The sequence below is a fragment of the Odocoileus virginianus genome, chromosome 14, assembly GCF_023699985.2.
Source record: "Odocoileus virginianus isolate 20LAN1187 ecotype Illinois chromosome 14, Ovbor_1.2, whole genome shotgun sequence".
NCBI classification, from domain to species: Eukaryota; Metazoa; Chordata; class Mammalia; order Artiodactyla; family Cervidae; genus Odocoileus; species Odocoileus virginianus.
In genome coordinates, this window is record NC_069687.1 from 39970526 (window position 1) to 39983936 (window position 13411).

Consider the following 13411-nt stretch of genomic DNA (forward strand, 5'->3'; position numbering starts at 1 on the left):
AACTGAAATAGAACTGCCATATGACCCAGCAATCCCACTCCTGGGCATACACATTGAGGAAACCAGATCTGAAAGAGACACATGCACCCCAGTGTTCATCACAGCACTGTTTATAATAGCCAGGACATGGAAGCAACCCAGATGCCCACCAGCAGATGAATAGATAAGGAAGCTATGGTACATATACACAATGGACTATTACTCAGCCATTAAAAAGAATTCATTTGAATCAGTTCTAATGAGATGGATGAAACTGGAGCCCATTATACAGAATGAAGTAAGCCAGAAAGATAAAGACCAATACAGTATACTAATGCATATATATGGAATTTAAAAAGATGGTAACAATAACCCTATATGCAAAACAGAAAAAGAGACACAGATGTACAGAACAGACTTTTGGACTCTGTGGGAGAAGGTGAGGGTGGGATGTTCTGAGAGAATAGCATTGAAACAAGTATACTATCAAGGGTGAAACAGATCACCAGCCCAGGTTGGATGCATGAGACAAGTGCTCAGGGCTGGTGCACTGGGAAGACCCAGAGGGATGGGATGGGGAGGGAAGTGGGAGGGGGGATCGGGATGGGGAACACATGTAAATCCATGGCTGATTCATGTCAATGTATGGCAAAACCCACTACAATATTGTAAAGTAATTAGCCTTCAACTAATAAAAATAAATGGAAAAAATAAAATTTTATCATGTTTCTGCACAAAAATATCAGTGATTACAGTCTGCCCACTAAAATATCAAATTGTTTAGACTGCCTAAATGCCAATTTACTTTTCTTGGTCCTCACTATTTTCCTTCAATGTCATATTCCGTATCCACACTGCAATGTTTTCCATGATACTACACTTTATTTTCTCTATGACTTTTCCCACTCACTTCTCTTTTCTGATAATTCTTTCCCAAGAAACTATGTTTCAAAGTTCCTCTTGGTTAAACTCAAATATCACCTCCTTTAAAACTTTCCTTAAAACTACCTTCTTCTACCTTTGAAAGCCCACAGATTGTGTTTTATCTCATGAAAATTACAGCATGTACCAGATATCTGTTCTCTTACTGACACACATTAGCCTTTTTTTTTTCTGACAATAAAACTCCAACTTTCTTCTATGAAATGATATTTCTCTCTTCATTCTATTTACTTCAAGTGGATCTCATTTTATTTCCAACTCAAGATAAGTGAAGTAGGCTAGGTCAAGTAAAGGGTAATTTTTTTTTTTAATCATGATTGGTTCATGGTTGACCACATCATCCCATCAAAAACAATGAGACTCAGGAGTGTTGCTCAATCTACTGAGAGAGCAATACAGAACTGCAGATTCTGGTTACCTTCTTACCATTCCAGAATCTCTGAAAATGAAACCAACAGTGCAGAAACCAGAGTTGAATGATGAAGCAATATTCTGTCTACTGACAGCTTTGAACTCCTGAAACCAGTAGAGCTTGGACTTCAATTATTTGAGCTGTTTATTTTTTTCATATGCAAACTTCTCAGGTCTTCTACCATCTGTAACATAACCTGGAATATACAAACTATAATAGCTCATATTTTCTTTCCTTAGGGACATGGATGGTTTCATCCAACAGAATAGAACATTGAAATGAAGATTTATGGATGATATATATTTACACCTATCATATTCCCTTGCTTGAAATAGGAATTTATGTATTCAAAAGAGGACTTCCTTTTAATTAGTAAGTTTATGTGTTAAGGATATTTGAATCACAGATCTGGAAAATAATGTTTCCCTATCTTTAAATAGGAGAGTAAAAAGCCATCCAACAAGTTCAAATTATTTTCTGCTTTTACAGATCCCCAGAGGAAGACTGTATATTAATATCCTTCTTACTAAGCAAAGTTTCTCCAATAACTCATTTCAATGTGCAAAACTTAATGGCTATATATTCATTCTACCATATCTAATTTATAGCTCTTTTGCTACCATTTTATTTCCCAATTAATTTTATTGCTATATAATGTGATTATCAAACTACTGTCTCCTAGCTCCTTATCCACACTTAAACATTTTGCTTTATGATGCTGTCTGGGGACTTTGTAAACTATTATTTTTTCCTTTGACAGCTGATGTTCTTTTAATTTGGCCAATAGGCAACATCAGATAAATTGGTCAATAGGAAACATTGGTTTGGAAAGCAAGAAGATAGAGAATCTTCCCCCTATCTCCATGCTGTTCTTGTCAGCATTGCCACAGCAGCAGCTCCTACTTTGGCAGTGTCAGTTGGCACCAACCTTCAGCTCCTTTTGGCATCCCGCGCTCTGAGACCAGCTTCCTGCACCTTTTCACAGATACACATAGTGATCATGCAATGTGTCGGCACTGTGAGGTCCTTCCTATAAACTTAAAGATTCTGTTCTTCTCAACCTCATTCCTCTGTTTTCCTAGCTTTAGGAGTGGTTGTTATTTCCTTTGTGTTATCTCAGGGTTCTTTTTTTCATTCCCTTTATGCATGTTTAACCAAACCGTTGTATATTCTCTGTCAAAGCACCTAGTAAGGTTTCTGTTTTCTTGAGTGGACCCAAACTGACACACATGAATTTACCTATAATGGATTAGAATTATTCTATTTCCAAGGCCACCACTCTTACATTTTCATGTTTGGTTAAATAAGTTTAAAATATCAAATTGTATCATTTTATTCTCATCCTATTTTTAGCATCTCCATCTCTCCCTAAACCTTAGAAAAGCCTGACACACCAACTCAGTGCTTCCCTGCTGGCTCAGTCAGTAAGGAATCCGTCTGCAATGCAGGAGGCTGCCTGCACACAAGAGACCTGGGTTCGATCCCTGGGTCAGGAAGATCCCCTGGAGGAGGGCATGGCAATTCACTCCAGTATTCTTGCCAGGAGAATCCCATGGACAGATGAGCCTGGCGGGCTGCAGTCCATGGGGGTCTTAAAGAGTCATCCAGGGCTTAGTCACTAAACCACTACCACACAATTTAAATATGTCTTTCTGACTTTCAAAGCTTTCTATCACCTGTTCACAGGTTCCAACACCATTTCACCTACAGTCATAACTCACTTTTCTCAATGTTCTACTTTATGGATAATTAAAAATCCCCAATGTAATTTAATAATCCAAATCTCAGACTTTCAGTTACAATTTCTTTTTCAACAAGAAACTAACCAAAAAAGATAAAACAGATGAATAAATAATTTTTGTGTATGTCATCCCTGCCTAGAAAAGGCATTAATTTCTCTATTTCTCTTTCCTTCTCCCTCTCTCTCACACACACAAATGCATACATTGTGATTGTGTCTCTTTTTGAAACTGTGCTGCAAGCCCACCTTCCCATGAAAGTTTAGTGAGTTGCTAATAATTGTCACTACTGGGCATCTCTAGTGGTTCAGATGGGAAGTAATCTGCCTGTAGTGCAGGAGACCCAAGTTCGATCCCTGGGTCAGGACGATCCCCTGGAGAAAGGAATGGCAACGCGCTCCAGTGTTCTTGCCTGGAGAGTTCCATGGACAGAGGAGCCTGGCAGACTACAGTCCATGGGGTCACAAAGAGCCAGACGTGACCCAGTAACGAAGCACACAGAAGCACAATTGCTGCTACCACCTGCTGCCTGCCTCACACAGGCTAAGCTAACAGGACAGTGGAAAGGGAAAAGTCTCTCCACTTGAATCACATATGAAGCTTTTAACAAAAAGAAAACAATAGAGATCTTTTTGAGAGAAGTTTTTGCCACAGAGATGACATACAATTCTGAAAATTTTATATGACATAATCCATATTAATCCTCTACTTTATCAATTCAATTAGTTTGAAGCCACACGGAGTACTTGCTATTAAAAATGTATGTACTAATTTATTTATTAAGCATTATTAGTCTTTAAAGGTAGACCTGCCAGTTATGTAACAATGCCGAATTTACACAAATATTTCATCTAAAAGCCTAATTGCATTTTTCATAAACTACACATCAGTAGGGCCTTATCATATTTCAATCATTATGAATTTATATGCTGTTTATAGTTATTTTACCTATTCGTATTAAAAGGTGGTATTGAGAACACCCTGACCTTTGAATAGCAAATTTTATATATTCCTCCTTGTTTTTAAATACTACATTGTTTAATTATTTTCACAGATACATAACTTAGAAGAATAATTTAATTCAATGTTCTTTCAAAAAAAAAGAAAATAAATTTGAACTGGAATAGTATTTCAATACACTGTGTATAGTACTTTAAATAACGTTATATAAGAAACTTCTACTGTTTATAATGTATAAGCTTTTGAAACTATTTACTCAGTAAATAAGAAGCCTCTACACTAAAACAGTAGAAGGGTCTTGAAAAAGTTAATATGCTATTTTAAAGAATTGTCCATATAATGGTATTGCACTAGAGAATGGAATACACAGAAGATGTAATTTGGCTGCAATTTAACACAGCATTTGAAATACTTTGTAAATAAAGGAAGTAAAATATAAAATGTATTAATGCATGTGTTTAATAAACCAGATACATGTAGTCATATGTGGCATACATTATCTTAGTACATTCAACCACTTACCAGGTCACCAAGCAACTATTTTGAGGATTTACAACTTGTTCACATTAATGAGCTGCTTCTTCTTGTTTAGTTGTTCAGTCGTGTCCAACTCTTTTGCAACCCTATGTACTGTAGCCCATAAGCCTCCTCTGTCCATGGGATTTCCCAGGCAAGAATACTAAAGTGGGTTGCCATTTCCTTCTCTAGGGGATCTTTCTGACCCAGGGATTGAACCCATGTCTCCTGAACTGGCAGGTGGATTCCTTACTACAGAGCTACCAGAGAAGCCCATCAATGGGCTTGGGGGTAGTAAAATTAAAGAGAAAGGGAAATAAAAAGAAGGAAATATTGAGGCCCTGCATTTATCCTTAGGAAAAAGTTATCACCACAAGAGTCAGTGAGCTTTGTAGAATGAAGTGAGCACATTACTTTAGACTGTACCTAAGGGAAATAAACCACCAATTGAGACCACGAAGAACAGAGAGGAAGCATATCACACAGGTACAATTACAAAAATCTAAGATTGTTCTTTTCATTAGCTGGTATTTCAAGCCATTCTTCACAGTAATATTATGTATCAATACTATATTCTCAACCTTCCTCTTTCCTATCCTTATAATTAATTTAAATAACTGTTCATTCCCTTCACTACACTTTTTTCAGAGATGCTTTCCCTGCTTCATAAGTTTAACTTCTTGCCTTCCTGAATTTATCCTTCCTTGGATCACACTCGCTCTGATAATTATTTGCATTCCTTTTCTCATGTTTGGACTTTCCCTCCCCTTTCTTTCCTTCATTTTAGCTTACAAACTGTTTCAATCCATTAACCTAAACAGTCCCGTTCTTTGATGTGGATTTACCTTCAAGAGAATGATTTACCTGCCTCTCTTCACTGCTAAACTTTCGCAAGATGCAATCTATGTTTACATTCTCCACAGCCTCAATCCCCTCTCTGAACTCACTACTATATATATGCTATACTCTCCCACCCTAGACTTGCAAATTCTTTCACTTACTTTTAATCGCTATGCTAACAGAATTCTCTACAAAATTTTATACTATTGAATACACCCTACTTACAATTCTTTCCTTCATGACTCTCTTTAGAGACCTTGTATGTTTTCAAACTCCTTTGTTGATTTCACTCATGCCCCTTTAATCATTACTGTTGTCCAGGGTTTCGTATTCCAACTTTTTTCCCACACTTCAGCTTCCTTGTCTATATTGTCTTTGAATAGCTTTAAGAAACAATGTTTTGAAGATAGATAGATATAGATGGATGTCTATATAGTATTAATCTAGAGCTGCCATAACAGAAAATCACAGACTGGGTGGCTTATTTATTTTCTCACAATTCTGGAGATTAGAACTTGAAGATCAAGGTGCTTGCAGGATTGGTTTCTGATGAAATCTCTCTTTTTGGCTGGCAGACTGATGCCTTCTTGCTAACATGAGCTTTTCTCTGTATATGCACTTCCTAGTGTTTCTTCCCCTGATAAGGAAAAGAGTCCTATTGGATTAAGGCTCCATTTTACAACTTCATTTAACTTTACTTATAGTCTTCAAAACCCTATCTTCAAATACAGTCACAATGAGGGGGTTAGAATTTCATCCTTTGCATTCTGGGTGGACAGAATTCAATCTGTAACACATATATAATATTCAAAGTTGAATATTCTTTGGAAGGAATGATACTGAAGCTGAAGCTCTAATATTTTGGCCACCTGATGCAAAGAGCCAACTCATTAGAAAAGATCCTGATGCTAGGAAAGATTGAAGGTAAAAGGAGAAGAAGGTAGCAGAGGATGAGATGGTTGGATAACATCACTGACTCATGGACATGAATTTGAACAAACTCTGGGAGATAGAGCCTTTTGATGAGTGTGAAAGAAAGGAGTGAAAAAGCTGGCTTAAAACTCAACTTTCAAAAAACTAAGATCTTGCCCCACCACTTCATGGCAAATACATAGGGAAAAAGTGGAAACAATGATAAATTTTCTTCTCTTGGGCTCCCAAATCACTGTGGACTGTGATTGCAGCCATGAAATTAGAAGATGCTTGGTCTTTGGTAGATAAGCTATGACAAACCCAGATAGCATATTAAAAAGTGGAGATACCACTTTTCTGACGAAAGTCCATATAGTCAAAGCTATGGTTTTTCCAGTAGTCATGTATGGATGTGAGAGTTGGACCATAAAGAAGGCTGAGCACTGAAGAACTGTTGCTTTCAAATTGTGGTGCTGGAGAAGACACTTGAGAGTCCCTTGGACACCAAAGAGATCAACCAGTCTATATTAAAGGAAATCAACCCTGAATATTCATTGGAAGGACTGACGTTGAAGCTGAAGCTCCATATTTAGGCCACTTGATGCAAAAAGCTGACTCATTGGCAAAGACCCTGATGCTGGGAAAGGTTGAGGGAGGAGGAGAAGGGGATGACAGAGGTTGAGATGCTTGGATGGCATCATCAACTCAATGGATGAGTTTGAGCAAACTCAGGGAGATAGTGAAGGACAGGGAAGCCTCGTTCACTGCAGTCTCTGGGGTCAGAGAGTCAGACAGGACTTAATGACTGAACAACAACTATATACACACACACACACACACACACACACACACACACACATATACACCTATATATGTAAAGTAAAAGGATATACCATTGTCCATCTGTATTCATGGTTTCTGTACCCACAGTTATGAAAGGTCAACTGTACTACACTATCATGTATGAAGGAATAATGCATTTGTGGATTTTATTATCTGTGAGGTATTCTGGAACTGATTCCTAACAGATACTGAGATGACTTTATAATATGTGTGTGTACATTTTTCTGGAATTTTCTATGTGGGTATTCTGCAGAGAAACAAAATAATGAAAACATTTTATGGTCAGATGTTAAAAATTATATTAATAACTGCTGCTTCCAGAATAATATATTTTTAAATTAATAAATAACTTTTAAAGCACCTTTAGGTGCACAGCAAAACTAAGCAGAAAGTACAGAGATACATCTTGCATGCCCCCATATCCTGTCGTGGCACACGCATAGTGTCCTCCATTATTTCCATCTTACACCACGGTGGTACATTTGTTACTCGAGAAGAGAGCCTAGAGAAGACCAGCAGAAAAAAGCCCATAGTGAGCAGTGGGGCAGGTGCCACAGTAACCACCTAACCACCTAACCACAGTTACAGGAGAGGGGAGGCTGAATAGTTCCACTGTTGGACAATACCTATGGATTACTACAGCAAATTCAGAGAAGAGGTTCCCAGAGAACTCTTCTATATAAAGACTCATCAGGGTGTTAGAGTAGGAAGTTTTCCTTCCTAGGGACTCTGAGAGGCTGTGGCATATTTGAGGTTTTATTACACTGCAATTTCCTGTTGCAGGGTAGAATTATTTATTGAACATTTTGAATAATAATGTTCTGTGATATTATTGTCAAGATATTTGTACCTGGTATTCAGGATGGTGCCATATGTGAGGCTGTCAAGTGGTGAAACAATTCCAGGTTTCTGAATAAGGAATTGATCTGAGTAAAGGTACCTTTCTCAAGTCATCAAGGTTTAGAACTTTCTTTTTATTTGCTGTTTTTGTAATAGTGTCACCTTTGATAAAGAAGATTCATAAGTAGTGACTATAGTTCCCCAATGGTATAAATTCCTTTTGATAAGATATTTTAACTACATTAACAGACTATGTATACTGCTTCAATGTTATTGTTCAGCCACCCAGTCATGTCCAACTCTTTGCAACTCCAGGGACAGTAGCACACCAGGCATCCCTGTCCCTCACCATCTCCTGAAGCTTGCCCAAGATCATGTCCACTGTATCAGTGATGCCATCCAGCCATCTCACCCTCTGATACCCTCTTCTCTCTCTGCCCTCAAACTTTCCCAGCATCAGGGACTTTTCCAAAGAGTCGGCCGTTTGAATCAGGTGACCAAAATACTGGAGCTTCAACTTCAGCATCAGTCCTTCCAATGAGTATTCAAAGTTGATTTCTCTTAGGATTGACTGGTTGGATCTTCTTGCTGTCCAAGGGACTCTCAAAGAGTCCTCTCCAGCACCACAGTCCGAAGGCATCAATTCTTTGGCATTCTGCCTTCTTTACGGTCCACCTCTCACAACTGTGTGTGACCACTAGGAAGACCATAGCCTTGATGTGGCTTCCCTGGTGGATCAGACCTCCATAGTACAGAGTAAAATTAATTCTGGCAGCTCCCAACAAATTTTGCAATATGCGACTTCTTACCAACAAAAACATATTAATCTGCAAGTAAAAACTGTTTCCATAAGAGTCTAGCATACTTTGGAAGTTGGTTGGCATTAGAGTAATCTGTCTCTAGCACAAATATTTTGTATTTGTGCTATACAATTCATTCTTTATTCATAAGTGTGATTTATGAAAAACATCATCTAGTAAACACTAATAGCCTTCCCATTTTACAATATTGAAATATTCCCATTTCAATGAATATTCCAATGAAATTGGAATTGTGAGGAAATAAAATGCTATACCCTAATTCATCTTAGAAAAAGATGATGAAATGCAATAATAAGTGTAGATGTCCTAAGTCTTATTTAGTTTATTTTTAGTTTTATTGTCAGGACCTTTCTTGGCTCATATATTACAATAAACCCCCTCAGAACTGCTAGCTCAGAGAAATTATTTCATAAAAATTTAACATCCACAAAAAATGTAATGTTGCTATCTATTACTAGAAGATTTGAAGGAAAAAAAAAAGACTTAAAGCATGTATTTAACTAGCCACTCAAAGGCTAAATTGAAAACAATAAAAAGGATTATTTAGGACATACATTTATTTACTTCATGCTCTTCAATTAAAATCTTGATAAAGACTCAAACTCTGCTCATAGAAACTGCCCTTCTTGCTAAACTTTTGCTTCCTTTAAAAATAAAAATTTATCTATTTTATGATATCTCAGTTCGGTTCAGTCACTCACGTATGTCCGACTCTGCAACCCCATGGACTGCAGCACACCAGGTTTCCCTGTCCATCATCAATTCCCAGAGCTTGCTGAAACTCAAGTTCATTGAGTCGGTAATGTCATCCAACCACTTCATTCTCTGTCGTCCTCTTCTCCTCCCACCTTCTATCTTTCCCAGTATCAGGGTCTTTTCCAATGAGTCAGTTCTTCACATCAGGTGGCCAAAGTATTGGAGTTTCATCTTCAATATTAGTCCTTCCAATGAATATTCAGGACTGACTTCCTTTAGGATGGACTGGTTGGGTCTCCTTGCAGTCCAAGGGACTCTCAAGAGTCTTCTCCAACACCACAGTTCAAAAGCATCAGTTCTTCAGCACTCAGCTTTCTTTAGAGTCCAACTCTCACATCCATACATGACTACTGGAAAAACCATAGCTTTGACTAGATAGACCTTTGTTGGCAGAGTAATGTCTCTGCTTTTTAATATGCTCTGTAGGTTGGTCATAGCTTTTCTTCCAAGGAGTAAGTGTCTTTTAATTTCATGACTGCAGTCACCATCTGCAGTGATTTTGGAGCCCCCCCAAAATAAAGTCTCTTACTGTTTCCATTGTTTCCCCATCTATTTGCCATGAACTGATGGGACTGGATGCCATGATCAGGGTTTTTTAATGTTGAGGTTTAAGCCAACTTTTTCACTCTTCTCTTTCACTTTCATCAACAGGTTCTTTAGTTCTTCTTTGCTTTCTGCCATAAGGGTGGTGTCATCTGCATATCTGAGGTTATCAACATTTCTCTTGATTCTAGCTTGTGCTTCATCCAGCATGGCATTTTACATGATGTAATCTGCATATAAGTTAAATAAGCAGGGTGACAGTATACAGCCTTGACGTACTCCTTTACTGATTTGGAACCAGTCTGTTGTTCCATGTACAGTTCTAACTGTTACTTCGTGACCAGCATACAGATTTCTCAGGAGGCAGGTCAAGTGGTCTGGTATTCCCATCTCTTGAAGAATTTTCCAGTTTGTTGTCATCCACATAGTTAGAGGCTTTGATGTAGTCAATAAAGCAGAAGTAGATGTTTTTCTGTAACTCTCTTGCTTTTTCGATGATCCAACAGATGTTAGCAATTTGATCTCTGGTTCCTCTGTTTTTTTTTTAAATCCAACTTGAACATCTGGAAGTTCACAGTTCACGTACTCTTGAAGCCTGGCTTGGAGAATTTTGAGCATTACTTTCCTAGAGTGTGTGATGACTGCAATTGTGTGGTAGTTTGAACATTCTTTGGGATTGCCTTTCTTTGGGATTGGAATGAAAACTGACCTTTTTTCATCTGTGGCCACTGCTGAGTTTTCCAAATTTGCTGGCATATTGAGTGCAGCACTTTTACAACATCATCTTTTAGGATTTGAAATAGCTCAACTGGAATTCCATCACCTTCACATCACCTTCACTACTAACTTTGTTCATAGTGATGCTTCCTAAAGCCCACTTGACTTCACATTCCAGGGTGTCCGGCTCTAGGAGGGTGATCACACCACTGTGGTTATCTGGGTCAAGAAGAACTTTTTCATATAGTTCTTCTGTATATAATATCTATTGAGTAGTAAATATGATTTAGGTAAATGGAATATTTATAAGATCAGATTTGTGGTTTGGTCTACAAATTGTGGACCATGTAACAATGAATCTGTATAGCAATTTTACTATATCAACTATGAGTTCCATATGTCTCTTGAATGACTTCTAGGCTATTGCTCATAGGCAACTGGAGAATTTGGGGGCAGCTCTATATTAGTGAAAAATACCATTCTTGTCTATACAATGCTTCTTAGCAAAATGCCAGATTTAAAGCAGATGAAATAAAGTGAGCAGGATGGGAAGAGATGAGATTTGAGCAGATATAAAGGAGACTGGAGAAAAAGAGAGGAATGGGTTTTTGGAGTTGGAGAAGTTAAAGGAAATTTCAGCCCTGAAGGTAGAGCCCTAAATCCACCATCAAATAGGCTAGAGTCAGCTACCTGAGAACAGCTTTAAAGGAGAGGCAGAATTTTTACATTAGTTTATCAAGTACCTTTCCCTACCTCCCAACTAAAATTGAAAAAAGAAAATAAAAGGCTATTACCATGTATTTAACATCTTATAAAGTGGCAAAATTTTTAAAGTTACAATAAAAATAGATTTGTGACACTCCAAGTTAAATAATTGAAAGAGACTGTAGAATCTTTCAAAACAAGCTATTTCAAAATGTATGATTAATGGAAAAAAAATTGAAGGTGATGGGTGGGAGGGGGGCAGGTTGTCTAGCACATTCCTCCCTTAAGGAATTGCCTGTAAAGAGTCTCAATTCAGGTTCTGTGTTTGTGACAGCGATGTAGGAAGATGCCGAATACACCTCCTCCCACAGGCATACTGAATCTTTAGCGACATAGGAGGCAATTCCCTCTGGGGAAAGGAAACAAAACTAGAAGGAGCAACTCAAACACATTGGGCAAACCAGGGTGGAAAACCCACGCTGTAGCAAGTAAAAGAGATTGAGATACAACCTGGTTACAACTCCCACCCCTGGTGTGTCAACCCACAATCAAGAGTGCACTCAAAACCTCAGCTTCACCCTGAGGAGCAAAGGAATTGAGCCCCAACAGTCACCTCAAATTTCAAGGTTGCACCTAAGAGACCAGACCCCAAAACATCTACTTTTGACAGGCAAGGGGAGCCTAACAGGACATGACTGAAAAAGGTAAAGCAGTATCCTGAATGGGATTATGGAAGAGAAAGAAGCATTAGGTAAAAGCAACAGAAAAATAAAGAAAGTTAGCTTAGTTAATAATAATGGTATATGTAACTGAGTCATATAGCAGGCATACATTGCTATATACCTGAAACCGAAACAACATTGAAAATCAACTATATTTCAACTAAAAAAAAAAAAAGCAAGAAATACATGAAGCAATAATCTCACAATTCTGAAGGAAAAATTTCCCAAATTAGAATTATTAAATAATCATGCTGTCTTTTACTGATAAGCATAGAATGGATATTTATTAGACATGCAATTTCTTGAAAATGTATTTCCCCTGAATCCTTTATCAGGAATCATGATCATTCCATCAAAATAAGGAAGAAACCAAATGAAGCAGAAAGCACTGGCTCTGGGATACTAGGGCTCTGACCCATGAAAGAGATGAAGGAAATTGCAGGATTACATTTGTGCAGCAGACACAAAGATCATTTATAGTAGACCACATCAAGAGGACAGAAGGCTTCAGGAGGAATATCTTTAAGAAAAAGGAAATATACACCTTCTAAACTTCCAAATTTTTTAGAATATATTAAGAAATGATACATATTATTACAGAGAGTTAGGTGATTAGTGATAGAAAGAATTGAGACTTGAGTAAATAAAAAATGATGCAATTGCTAATTCCTGGAACACAAAAGGAGTAAAGAAAAGAAATAAAATTGTCACACATTTTTGGTTCAGTTATAGATAATATTTACATAATCTTCATAAGGTAAACTTAGGTTGTGACCTACCCAAAATTACGATATAAAATTCAGTGGAAAAATAAAAGAAACTTATTTAGGGTGGTGGTATAAAAAATTATAAGCATGAGTACTTTGGCCACCTGATGTAAAGAGCCAACTCATTGGAAAAGACCTGTTTGCTGGAAAACATTGAAGGCAAAAGGAGAAGAGGTGGTTGGATAGCATCGTCAACTCAGTGGACATGAATTTGAGCGAACTTCTGAAGAAAGCAGAGGGAAGAGGATTCAGGCATGCTACAGTCCTTGGGGTTGCAAAGAGCGACTGAACTGCAACAACAAGTAAAAAATTATATCCCCATCTTCCATAATGGGAAACCAATAGATACTGTCTAAAACAGAAAAATAAGAGCAGATACCATTGAAGTATGATATTT